This window comes from Piliocolobus tephrosceles, chromosome 2 (genome assembly GCF_002776525.5).
Source record: "Piliocolobus tephrosceles isolate RC106 chromosome 2, ASM277652v3, whole genome shotgun sequence".
Taxonomy (NCBI): Eukaryota; Metazoa; Chordata; class Mammalia; order Primates; family Cercopithecidae; genus Piliocolobus; species Piliocolobus tephrosceles.
Window position 1 is genome coordinate 150,676,064 of NC_045435.1, and position 13,035 is coordinate 150,689,098.

General features: G+C 40.8%; 1 protein-coding gene across 16 annotated transcripts in view; it reads left to right on the top strand.

Moving 5' to 3' along the window:
* Positions 1–13,035, top strand: part of TBC1D5 (TBC1 domain family member 5) — a 606,671-nt gene that overhangs the window by 560,249 nt on the left and 33,387 nt on the right. The window lies entirely within an intron of this gene.

Sequence of the window (13,035 nt, forward strand, 5' to 3'; positions counted from 1 at the left end):
ACAACACTCATGTAAGGGGTGGGCTCCCAAGGCCTTGGGGATTTCCCTGCCTGGGGCTCTGCAGGGTACAGCCCCCTCAGCTGCTTTCACAAGCTGGCATTTAGTGACTGTGGCATTTCCAGGCACACAGTGCAAGCTGTTAATAGATCTACCATTCTGGGGTCTGGAGGACAGTGTCCCTCTTGTCGCAACTCCACTAGGCAGTGCCCCAGCAGAGACTCTGTGTGGAGGCTCCAATCCCACATTTCCCCTCTGCACTGTCCTAGTAGAGGTTCTCCGTGAGGGGCCAGCCCTACAGCAGACTTCCGCCATCCAGCCATTTCCATACATCCTCTGAAATCTAGGTGGAGGTTCCCCAACCTCAACTCTTGTCCTCTCAACACCCACAGGCTTAACACCACATGGAAGCCACCAAGGTTTGTGGCTTGCACTCTCTGGAGCAATGGCCTGAGATATCTTAGGCCCTTTTAGCCATGGCTGGAATGGGAGCAACTGGGATACAAGGAGCAGTGACCCAAGTTTGTGCAGGGTAGCAGGGCCCTGGGCCCAGCCCACAAAACCATTCTTCCCTCTTAGGCCTCTAGGCCTGTGATGGAAGGGGCTGCCACAAAGGTCTCTGAGATGCCTTTGAGGCATTTTTCACATTGTCTCGGCTATTAACATTTGCTCCTCTTATGCAAATTTCTGCAGCCAGCTTAAATTCCTCCCAGAAACATGGATTTTTCTTTTCTACCACAGGGCCAGGCTGCAAAATTTCCAAACTTTTATGCTCTGCTTCCCTGTTACATAAGTTCCAGTTTCAGATCATCTCTTTGCTCATGCATATGACCATATGCTGTTAGAAGCAGCGAGGCTGCATTTGAACACTTTGCTTCTTATAAATTTTTTCCACCAGATACCCTAAATTGTCACTCTCAAGTTTAGAGTTCCACAGATCCCTAGAGCAGGGGCACAATGCCACCAGTCTCTTTACTAATGCATAACAAAAGTAACCTTTACTCTAATTCCCAATAAGTTTCTCATCTTTATCTGAGATTATCTCAGCCTGGACTTCATTGCCCATATCACTATCAGCATTTTGGTGACAAAAGTTTAACAAGTTTCCAGGAAGTTCCAAATTTTCCTTCATCTGCCTGTCTTCTTCTAAGCTGTCCAAACTGTTCCAACCTCTGCCTGTTACCCAGTTCCAGAGTCGCTTCTGCATTTTCAGGTGTCTTTGTAGCAATGCTGCCACACTCCTAGTACAAATTTTCTGTATTAGTCCATTCTCATATTACTATAAATAACTACCTGAGACTGGGTAATGTATAAAGAAGAGATTTAATTGGCTCAAAGTTCCAGATGCTGTACAGGAAGCATGCCTGGGGAAGCCTCAGGAAACTTACAATCGTGGCAGAAGGTGAAGAGGAAGGATTCACATCTTACACAGCCAGAGAAGGAGGAAGTGAGAGTGAGGGGAAGGTGCTACACACTTTTAAAAACCAAATTTCATGAGAACTCATTATCACAATAACCGCCAGGGGGAAATCCACCCCCGTGATTCAGATGATCCAATCACCTCCCATCCTCCTCTGCTCTAACACTAGGGATTACAATTCAAGATGAGATTTGGGCAGGGATGAAAATCCAAACCAGATTTGAAAATCCAAACCAGGCTGGGCGCGGTGGCTCAAGCCTGTAATCCCAGCACTTTGGAAGGCCGAGACGGGCGGATCATGAGGTCAGGAGATCGAGACCATCCTGGCTAACACGGTGAAACCCCGTCTCTACTAAAAATACAAAAAAAACTAGCCGGGCGTGGTGGCGGGCCCCTGTAGTCCCAGCTACTCCAGAGGCTGAGGCAGGAGAATGGCGTAAACCCGGGAGGCGGAGCTTGCGGTGAGCTGAGATCCGGCCACTGCACTCCAGCCCGGGCGACAGAGCGAGACTCCGTCTCAAAAAAAAAAAAAAAAATCCAAACCATATCAGGCACCTTTACCCAAGCTTCCTCTCTTTTCCTGATCTCTGCTATTTACCCTCCCAACTTTCTGCCCCAAGTTGTCCATATGTCAGAAATTAATACACCTGGAAGCATTGCTGGCGGTAAGCACCCGGAACCTCATGCCTGAAGCATGGGAGAAAGAGACAACCCAGGAGCTAAAAACCAAGCTCATGCTCTGTTCACTAAGCAGCACACCCTGGTCTGGGGTTCATATTTGCCTGAAGAATGAGGCAATTTTTTTTTTCACTCTCCAAATTCTGCACTGAAAGAGGGTGAAGTTGGGGAGTAAATTAAATTAAAGGCATGCTTTCAGTTATTGAAGGCCCTAAATTAATGAAGAGGGAACTGCAACTATTGGAAAAAATCAGGACCTTTCTAATTTGTGACAGTGATGATAAAAAAAACTTGGATTTTCCCAGGAAGACATGTTAGCAGTAACATGAAGAACTAATAAGAAGAGAAAAAAAAACAAATAATTCATTTGGCCATAAGAATAATACCAAGCATGCCAAGTCATTTACACAGAGTTCCCCATTTATGCCTAATTATTAATCCTCTTAATACGCATGTTTATCCTTACAACTTTATCAGATTCACTTTGTTATAAGTTGTATTTGACTAAACTATTGTACTTGGCTTGAATAAGATCGACCTTGGTATGGAATGCTTGCTTGTTAAATACAGTTGCTCAGGAGAAATTTTTTAAAACATCTGAAAAAACTAAAACCCTATTCAGCCATGACGTTACAGTGTAGCCAAAGGATTTAAAAAGCATTGAATGTGTGGGTCACCAGAAGGTAATATAATCAAATTTCCAAACTTCCTTTTTATTTAAGATGACAATTTCCCTTAGAATTGTTACCAACTATATCAGCAGTCCCCAACCTTTTTGTCACCAGGTACCGTTTCATGGAAGACAGTTTTTCCACAGATGCAGTTGTACGGGCATGGTTTCAGGATCAAACATGTTCCCTGTTCCACCTCAGGTCATCAGACATTAGATTCTCATAAGGAGCACGCAACCTGAATCCCTCGCATGTGCAGTTCACAATGCGGTTCCCCTCCTATGAGAATCTACTGCTGCTGCTGATCTGACAGGAGGCAGAGCTCAGGTGGTAATGCTTGCTTGCCTGCTGCTCGCCTCCTGCTGTGCAACCTGGTTCCTAACAGGCCACAAACAGCTACTGGTCTGCAGCCTGGGGTTTGAGGACCCCTGAACTATAGTACAGTGTTCATGTACAGTTCTATCTATGGCCTTATCATGTCCAGTCAACATGTTGCTTTCCAAAGTTACTTTGGTCAGTAGACAGGAAATTATGTGCAAAAAACAGCAAAATATGGTGTTTTAATAAGCCAAGAACAAACTGGCTTTGTGTTAAATCCTAAAAAGTTATAGGCTATATTTGAAAAGAGAGAAAAGAATAAGAAAATTATTTCTACTTGAAAAACAATTGTGAAAAGGGAAGGTCCCTCCTTTCCCCTCCCTAGCTCATCGTTTATTCATAGATCCAAGACTAGACTCAGATTTCTGGCTTTCACGGTCACATTTCTCTACTTTTTTCACCTTTAATGTTCTTATCGTTCTGCTTTCACGTTTGATATCTTTCTTATTTTTGCCTCTGTGATGAACTCTGAAAGATGGCCTGATCTCATTAAATAAACCAAATTCAACCATACTTTGTCTGTGCAGCAAAAAAGGCCTTTCAGATCAACATCAAGGATTACCTCCAGGTAATTACTCTGGCCTCTTGATCATCATCACCTTTTTATTCCTGGAGGCTATCCCAAAGGTGGGGCAGTTTGCAACATTTACCTGAGTCCTTCCGTAGGTCCCTTCAGATATCTCAGGGATCCCACTAGCAAGTAAATAATTTGCAAATTATAACATTAATCTGCCCAAAATATACATATATACTACCACATGGTCCAAAAATTGAAGGAGGCCTCAATGCAATGTCCCAGTCAACTGAAAACAGTGAGAAATGCTGCCAAATTGCTTAACTTTGGGATGTTCTCAGTCTGGATTCTAAGGAACCATTTGGGTTTGAAGCATATTTGTACACTCTACAGGAAGCATATTTGTACACTCTTATACATGTTATTCATATATCATGACGTGAAAATATTCCATAAAATATCAGGAATAATGCTTTTGAAAACAAGAATGAAATCAGCATGATACCAGTATTTGATGATGTTAACATTTGTGGAAATCTTAAATTTGGCTCTAGACAAGTCAAACTAATATCATTTTAGCTGGACGGTGATGAAAACATGAATATCTGTTTATTGCCCAGGATAAATGAGGTATTGATTATTTTCTTAATGTCTATAATCAGTCATACATCTTCAACCCTCTGTTATGACCAGACTTTTTTTGATATCCTTGATTGCGGATTTAGGTTTGAAAGTTGGGCTGAGACATGAGCTTTTTCCCAAATAAATGAGCAGTCCTAATTCTTTTGCCAGAAATTGTGATTTAAATTTCCAAGATGGACTAATTATAAAACCTTTAAATGCTGGACCTTGCGTTTCACTCCAGAGACTGTCTTTATTTAGGATGCTTTCAGCTACATGTAGCAGAAAATGCCACTCACACTGATTCCACTAACAAGGAAAGTTATTTAGCTCAAATTCAAAGGACTTCCCATTCCCGAGCGTACATTAGAATCGCCTGGGAGAGTGTTTTAATCAATACTGGTCACAGGAGAACTGAGAATCTTTCCAGCGGAGCGTGGGCATTAGTAATTGTTAAAAACTTCCTGGATTATTCAAATATGTAGTCAAGGTTTAGAACCACTAATTTAGAAGCTCATCTGTGTCTTCAAGGATGCAGTTTCTTGCCATCTCTCTGCCCTGACCTGCCCTTCCCAGAACAAACTGTTCCCAAGGTTGAAAGCAAGACAGCTGTAATAGTTCTAGACACCATAGCCATTCACCAGCATCGAGAGGAGAATGACCATGTCTTCTCCTAGGGCATTTTTTAAAGGTGGGTTTGCCAGATTAAACAGAATGCCCGGTTATGTTTGAATTTCAGATAAATAATGAGTAACTTTTTTAGTATAAGTATCTCAAATATTACTTGGGACATATTTATACTAAAAACTTTATTTGATGTTTATATGAAATTCACATTTAACCCTATGTTCTATGTTTTTATTTTTAAATATGGCAACCCTATCTTAAAGACATTTTCAACAGCTTCTCACCAAGACTTCCCTTTATGTCTTACTTGCCAAATTCCTAGATTATCCTTAAATCCATCAGGCCCAGCCACTGCCCACAACTGTAGATTGGGTTGGAGGGGGCTCATGGCTGCAGGGCCCTCTTGGGAAGGAGACACAGGGAACACCAGCCCTAGCCCCTATAGAGAACCCATAGTACAGGCAACACTTCTGTTTCATAAACACCAAGTGATACCATGATGTCTACACTAAAACTTTTCTGCAGTTACCTTTCTGGAAAAAAAACATAAATTTGATTGTCATGAATGTATTCATCTTCATTGAACAGTCATCTTCAGAACTGTTTTTTCTTGAGACGGGGCCTCATGCTGTCACCCAGGCTGGAGTGTAGTAGCACAATCTCGGCTCACTGCAAGCTCCATCTCCTGGGCTCGAGTGATCGAACCCCTTCTGCCTCCCAGGTAACTGGGACTGCAGGCACGAGCCACCATGCCCAGCTAATTTTTGTATTTTTTGTAGAGATAGGGTTTCACCGTGTTGCCCAGGCTGGTCTTGAACTCCTGAGCTGCCTGCCTCAACCACCCAAAATGCTGGGATTACAGTCATGAGCCACTACACCCCACCCAGCAGAATTGTCAGTTCTGAGGTGACTTAAGTGTTCCCCAAAATCACTATGCTATGCAAAGTCATGCATTAAAAACCACAGGGAGTCTAGGCACAGTGACTCATGCCTGTAATCCCAGTGCTTTGAGAGGCTGAGGTGGGAGGATTGCTTGAGGCCAGGAGTTCAGCTGGGGCAACATAGCAAGACCCCATCTCTACCAAAAAAGAAAAAAAAAAAAAAAGAAAACACTGGGCATGGTGGTACACACCTGTAATTCTAGCTACTTGGGAGGCTGAAGTGAAAAGATCGCTTAAACCGAGGAGTTCAGGGCTGCGGTGAGCTATGATCATACCACTGTACTCCAGCCTGGGTAATAGAGCGAGACTTTGTCTCTAAAATAGTAATAAACATAATAAGATAAAAACCACAGGGCTTGTGGGGAAAATTGGGTTGGGGTACAATACTGAAAAAAAGGTCATCAGTGACACATGAAACAAAGTAGGAACCTAATAAAAGTGGTAGAGTGGTTTTACACATGTTAAGTGATTAAGAAATAAATAGTGCAATAAATATGATACTTTGGCTTGAAAAATACCTGAAGCTCAGTTGGGAAAGTGGACATTGGAAGGGTTATAGCTTGTGAGTCACTGTGAAGTGGTGGTGGGGAGTTATCTGGAATCTGATGGATTTGGTTATGGAAGTAGCCCATAACACACATGGCATTGAGGTAACTGACAGATACCTGTTGTGTGCATGTAGGCATTGTGTGTATTCCTGCATTCCTACGTGCAGCTGCGTTCATCTATGTGGAGTGTTCTGCATTCACCCCTTATTTCTTGAGGATGATATTGTGTGTAAGCAAATGTGAACTTCGGGTTATGCTCAGTTGTTCCTTAATACACTGATCTCACTGAAACTAGTTCACATTTTCAGAACAACCATTATAACAGAGCTGACTCTACACAGTTCATGACGTGCAGCTTCTGGATTTGGTGAGTTGGAGGAATGAGAATATAGAAAGGTTATACTCTACATAATTTTTTTGTACTCAAATAACAGTTCCATGTTAACTAGAAATTTTAGAGTTAATCCATTTTATTAATGGTCAACATATACCCAAAGTATTTCACAACACCAATGTGTGCATCGTGTATATCTGACTCAATACGGTCTGAGTCCTCATCAGAATTCTGCAGAGGCCCCTTCTCCCTAGGATAAATCCCTCAATTTTGAGGTATGCCCTGTGGGGCCCTTTACAGTCTCACCCTGTTCAGCCTCATCATCGGTCCTCCCTCTTACTCCTCCCCAGCCCCTCAGGAATGCACAGCTATTTCACTTCCCTGAAACCAAGCATGTTTTCTCATACTTCTGTGTTGTTTCCCTTCACTGTCTCTTCTGGCCAGAGTGATTCATGTAGCCACAAAACTGATAGAGTCCCTTCCAGTCTCAGCCCAAGTACCTTATGTGCCATGGAGCCTTCTCTGCTAGGAACTTTCAGCACTTGCAATAAGTAGCTGGGGCCCTAGTTAAGCTGCAGATTTCAGAACCCCTCCCCAAAGCTAAAGCAGCAGCATCTTGAGATGGAGGGTGTCCTGCGCAATCTGCAAATGCTTCCCCTGCTTTGAATGTCAGAGAACTACTTGTGTTTACTTATAAGGCTCTTGCAGGCACTTGTCACTGTATCCTCTGTGCCAGATATTGTGTCTGGCACTCAGTAAACGTTTAGGAATAAATGAATGCTGTTGAGGGTTTTGTGTGTTGTGCAAGTATTGGGATGTCTTAGGCTTTGCTCTGGCGTCCTCTAGAGCCTGAAAAGTTGTTTCATTTCTCAGCAGCATTTACCAACCAGTTATTTAAAAAGCTAATAGGAATTGTTGGTATTTAATGAGATATAGGGTATAACTGAAGGGATGAACTAACAAGAGTATGATAGGCATATGAATAAACCAGGTAATTTAGAGAATTATTTCCTTTTCACCTTTTTTTCTTTCCAGAAGTCTCAGAAGTGGTAGTGTTTGTGTTTAAAAAGAAAGAACGAAATATCAAGGCTGTTCAAACACTTACTTGCTTTTACCAATTGTTATTAAAGTCATTCTTAAACTGCTTGATCCTCAGCTTGGATTTGCTGCAGGGTACGGTTTTTTGTCTGTCTCTATTGGGACATTGTAGAGGTCAGTTAGCCCAGAGAATAAGTTGTACAAGTGTGTGCATTTCATCCTCACATGGATCAATTAGCTTTGTCATAAGAAAAACAGTCTTGGCTCAGGCCCTTCTATCTGGGTCAGCCATTGTGCAGATGCCCACCCTTGGTGCCAGGAACAGCAAGGGAGAGCACGCAGATGGTTTTGCCCAGCCAGCATTACTGTAAGAAACTCAGCTGGAGGCCCTGGTGCTGGCTGGCTGGTTTCATCAGTTGGTCTGATCACATGTAAGTGGTGAGGGGGAAAACCCTTGTTAAGTAGAGTAACATCTGTGCTTATTGTCCTGGTGGAGGAGAGAACTACATGGGTTTCCAAATGATGGGTCAGGTTGCCTGATGATAAAAACACAACACAGAAATGACAGCGCAAAAGCCCAAAAGATGGGAGCATTTCTCCACAGATGCCATTTAATTAGACTCCCATACATAAGCACTTCTAGGAGACACCTCTTATACCTTTTGAATTTTTACAGGGCTAAGAAGACATACCATATGCATATAATTATTTTAAATTGCAGTTATAGGACTTTTGCCTATAATGAGGTTTGTAACTCTGCAAGTGAGGTTTTACTTTTCCTCTGGTTACACCTATGTGAAGTTGTTCCTAATTAAAGGTTTTATTTCAATTTCCAGTATATTTATTCCAGATTGTAAGCTTATTTACTTTACTTTAGAATTTGTAGCACATGATCCTGTTTTCTGGCACCATTCTTGTCTTTTCTGTTTATTATTTTTTGTAGGCAACTTCTAGGAAAGCAGAATTAGATTAAAATAGCTCACAATGTTAAAATGGCAGTAGGTACAAGAGCATGTTTCTAAAAGCTAAAAGTTCTTAATAAATATTACTTATGATTTTTTCAGAAATCATATCTTCAGAAAGATACCTTCAGAAAATCAGGGATGAATTTAAATACCATGAATTATGGAAGTATTTTTGCCATTTCCTTTTCATTGCATTTTATGTTTGAAAAGCATCTTTTATTCTCTGATACTTAATACACAGCCTATGTTTATCAAAAGTTACAGAAGAGAGCATGCATAATCCAACAAAATTAATTCATATTTCACCTGTGTTTTTAACAAGAAATTTTATAAATGTTTGTGTTTACAGTAGAGTAAACCATTATCTGATGGTCTAAGAATTAGCTGTAAATAGAATAATAGAGCTACTCAGTACAAAACTAACTCAGGGAGGTTGGAAAGCTCTCCTGGAAGCTTATCACCCGGCTTCTCTCCCTGCTGCATCCTACTCCATGTTGAGAAGAGGTCTTTTGGACTGTCACCAAGTATGCATCTAACCATGCAGCCATCTGTTAAAACTGCCTTAGATCAAATAGATAGTAAAGTACTTCACAGCCTTCCTAGAATGATGGGAAGATGTATTCAGAAGTAAATATTAATAGAAGGAGCACATGAAATGAGTTATTTAAATCCTTGCCATCCAAATTGTGGTCCATAGACCGGCTGCATCCCATCCCCTGGGAGACTGTTAGAAATGCAGAATCTTAAGCCCCAACCCAGACCTTCTAAATCAGACTCTGCATTTAACAAGATCCCCAGCTGATTTTTATTCATATTAAAGATTGAAAAAAATGATATTAATAACATTAATTGAATACCAAATAAGGAATGAGATTTTCTACATATAAAGCAAACTTCAAATATATCCTAGTGTGAGCATGTTCTCCTTGTAAATGGTGGCGAAGTGCTAATAGTTATAGAACACCTTCTATAAGTGTGGCCTCTGTTCTAAGCATTTTACATGCATTAGCTACTTTAATCCTCAAGCAATGCTATAAGGTCACTGCTAGAATTGCTTCCCATTTTACAAATAAGAAAACTGAGGGAAATAGAGTCTGTGGTTAGCACTATCTACAAAAAAAGTTGTTAGTCATAACTGGGCAATGAAGAATTTCTGCCCTATCAGGTAGACCCGAAGAATAAAAAGGGGTAAGAAATTAAGATCTTTTTTTACTCCCTCAATAAAACTTATAAGCAACAGCTGAATATAAAGGGAAATTTCTTTCCCTTAATTTTGTGAACCTCACATGCACTATTTTTAAAATATTTGTAATCCATACCCCATATGTCGCACCCACGGCAAGCATGTGATCTGAATTCATTATTTTAACCTGCCAACACCTGACTTCAAAAAGAGATTTGGAACTCTTCGCATGTAAACCAGTGAAGAGAATGTGGAGTTGATACATAATTTGTCAATTCTAGGGATATGCTATAAGTCAAGTAGCAATTTGGTAGAGAAAATTTTTGCAGGGAAAAATAAAGGTTTCTCCCTATACTTGACCTTGTGGTCTTGCCCTGCAGCCCTTGTTGGGCTGCTGCAGAGAAGGGGTTTAAATGATCACTATCTATTAGAGCCAGCTGAAGCAGCACAATCAGAGAGGAGCTGGGCTGGAGAAAGCCTGACTCATGGCTCACCTGGCCACCCCAATTTTATCACAGGCAATTTTTAACTTGATAAATTAGAAGCAGTCAGTATCTTTTAATATAGGGGTTTTATCCAAGTTTCAGGGGGAAACTAAAGGAGTAAAAAGTGATACAAAGTCCTGTGGAGTTTAGGTTTTAGTGGCTTTGCTATAGCCTTCCATAGGAAGGAGCAAGGATGTGGGGTAGAAGGAAAAGGGCTCAGTGATTGTTATGAAAACCCATCCTCTTGGGACAAATCCAGTGTCCCCTGGTAGTGAGGGTGTCAGCGGTGGGACACCACAGTGCTTCAGTGGCTGAAAAACAAGGAAGCCTACTAATGGAATATCCGCCACTGCCCAGCTACCTAGCCATGTAAAAGTTGCTTTATTTGTAAACAAGAAGGGGTTGAAATAAGTGATCTCTAAAGACATTTCCAGTTCTGAAATGATATAATTGGATAGCATAAATTTGACATCTTGAGCTTTGAATTTCAGTTCAAAATTTCTAAAGGCCATTTCCATTTAACTTTTATTTACATCCTGTCCAAAAATGGGAACTGTTATTTACTGGGGTATTTTGTAAGCATCTTTATTTTTAAAATATCTTTAAGAATCACATTATTTCTAGGCAACCCACAAAAAGCAGTATCCACTGACGTTCTCACTTTAATCATACAGAAGGAAGCCCTTTACCATAAGAGTGCTGTACTACTCCGGGTTTGCACATGGGACAAAATATGCTAATTATTTACCTTCTTTTCTACAAGTGATTTCGTAGAAGTTTTTTTGTTTAGTGTTGTTTAGAGTACATATTTGTTTAGCGTATAGAATATTATTTGGAGTTTGATTTGGAATCAGTTACATCTTTTTTTTTCCTTGGCAATCACCTTTCACTTTTTTCTTCTCTATTATGTTATTTGCATTATTTGATTTTCTTATTACAAAAATATCCAATTTCATTGCAGAAAATCCACAGAAAATTAGCAAAAAGGAGGGAAAAAATCACCCATAATTCCACCATTTGAAGAAAACCAATATAAACTATTTGGGAACTATCCATTATTTTTTTCTATGCATGTATATATATTTTTTGAAATCAGAATTCATTCTTTACCTAGTACTTTGTAACCTGTTTTCCCAATTAGTATGTGATATGTTATTCTTAAATGTTCTCCTGTAAAAACATTTTTAAAGGTTGTATAAGTTGGGCATGATGGCTCATGCCTCTAATCTCAGCATTTTGAGAGGCTGAAGCAGGCGGATCACTTGAGGTCAGGAGTTCGTGACAACTCTGACCAACATAGTGAAACCCCGACTCTACTAAAAATATATTTTTTAAAAAAATTAGCCGGGTGTGGTAGTAGATGCCTGTAATCCTAGCTACTTGGGAGGCTGAGGCAGGAGAATCACTTGAACCCAGGAGGCGGAGGTTGCAGTGAGCCAAGATCACACCACTGCATTGCAGCCTGGGTGACAGAGCGAGACTCTGTCTCAAAAAATAAATAAATAAAAAATAAGGTTTGCATAGCATACTGTTTATAAATGTTCCACAAGTTACCCAAATCACCCATCATTAGACATTTAGGATTTCTGTGAGGTGCCTATGCCCATATGTGTGCATGTTGCCATTGAATGTGTGATGAATACCCTGGGAGTTATTTCTGCATGCATTCATAATCCTTTGAAATAACTTTCTAGGATTGTATTAAAATTTAGAGACAATAAAATTCACATTTATTGAGTGTTTACCATGTACCACTGTGCAAAGTATTTAATCTGGAAAACCTCATGTAATTCAGTCCTCCAACAAGCACATGAGGTAGAAGCTATCATTATCACCATTTTGTAAACAGGAAACTGAGGCTCAAAGAACTTTGCTATCTGGTCAGAATCACAGAGAAGGTAAGCGTCAAGCCTAGTATATACTGATTTTAAGGCTTGTGATTTATATTCCAACTTGTTCACCAGTATGGCTGTACAGCTTCACACCTCATACCACTTATTTTAATACTCTTAAAAAGTCTTCTTTGTGCTCTTCTTCCATTTTTTTCTGGTGGTATCTTCCTCTGCTGATACCATATGCTTCTGACTTGGATTTCATTCACACCGTGTATGTGTTTTGCCCTTGTGTACACCACAGCTTCCTCCGAACATCCGTGGCCTTTCCACTTTTTCTCCTTGAGACTTTCCGTTTCCTTTACTTCCCACTTCTTGTTCACCCATCTGCTCGAGAAAGACTGGGCGTCTTTCCTGTCTTCTGGTTGCTATATTTAGCCTGTTCCTGCTGCCTACAGTCAGTGTTGGTCCCCTTGTCTGCTTCTCTTGTGTTCTGAGGACACCCACTTAGAAGCTAAGCAGAACTCCACCTCAGTGCCATTCCTGCCTCACTATTCCCCTGGAGTTTGAATTAGTCCATGGACAAAAACAACACTGCAGCCTGAATAATCATCTGTCAGTATGGCGTGTGTTGGGGCAGTGGCCACAGCAGTCTGCATGTCAAACCGCAACCCTGAAAACATAATTACATGAAGTGAAAATGCAACAGGGATGAACAGGAAAGGAAGGGAAGCCTTTCTGCTGAACCTCAGCTCATACTATGCCCATGTTCTGGGTGCCATACTTTCCTGCCTCCTAAAACA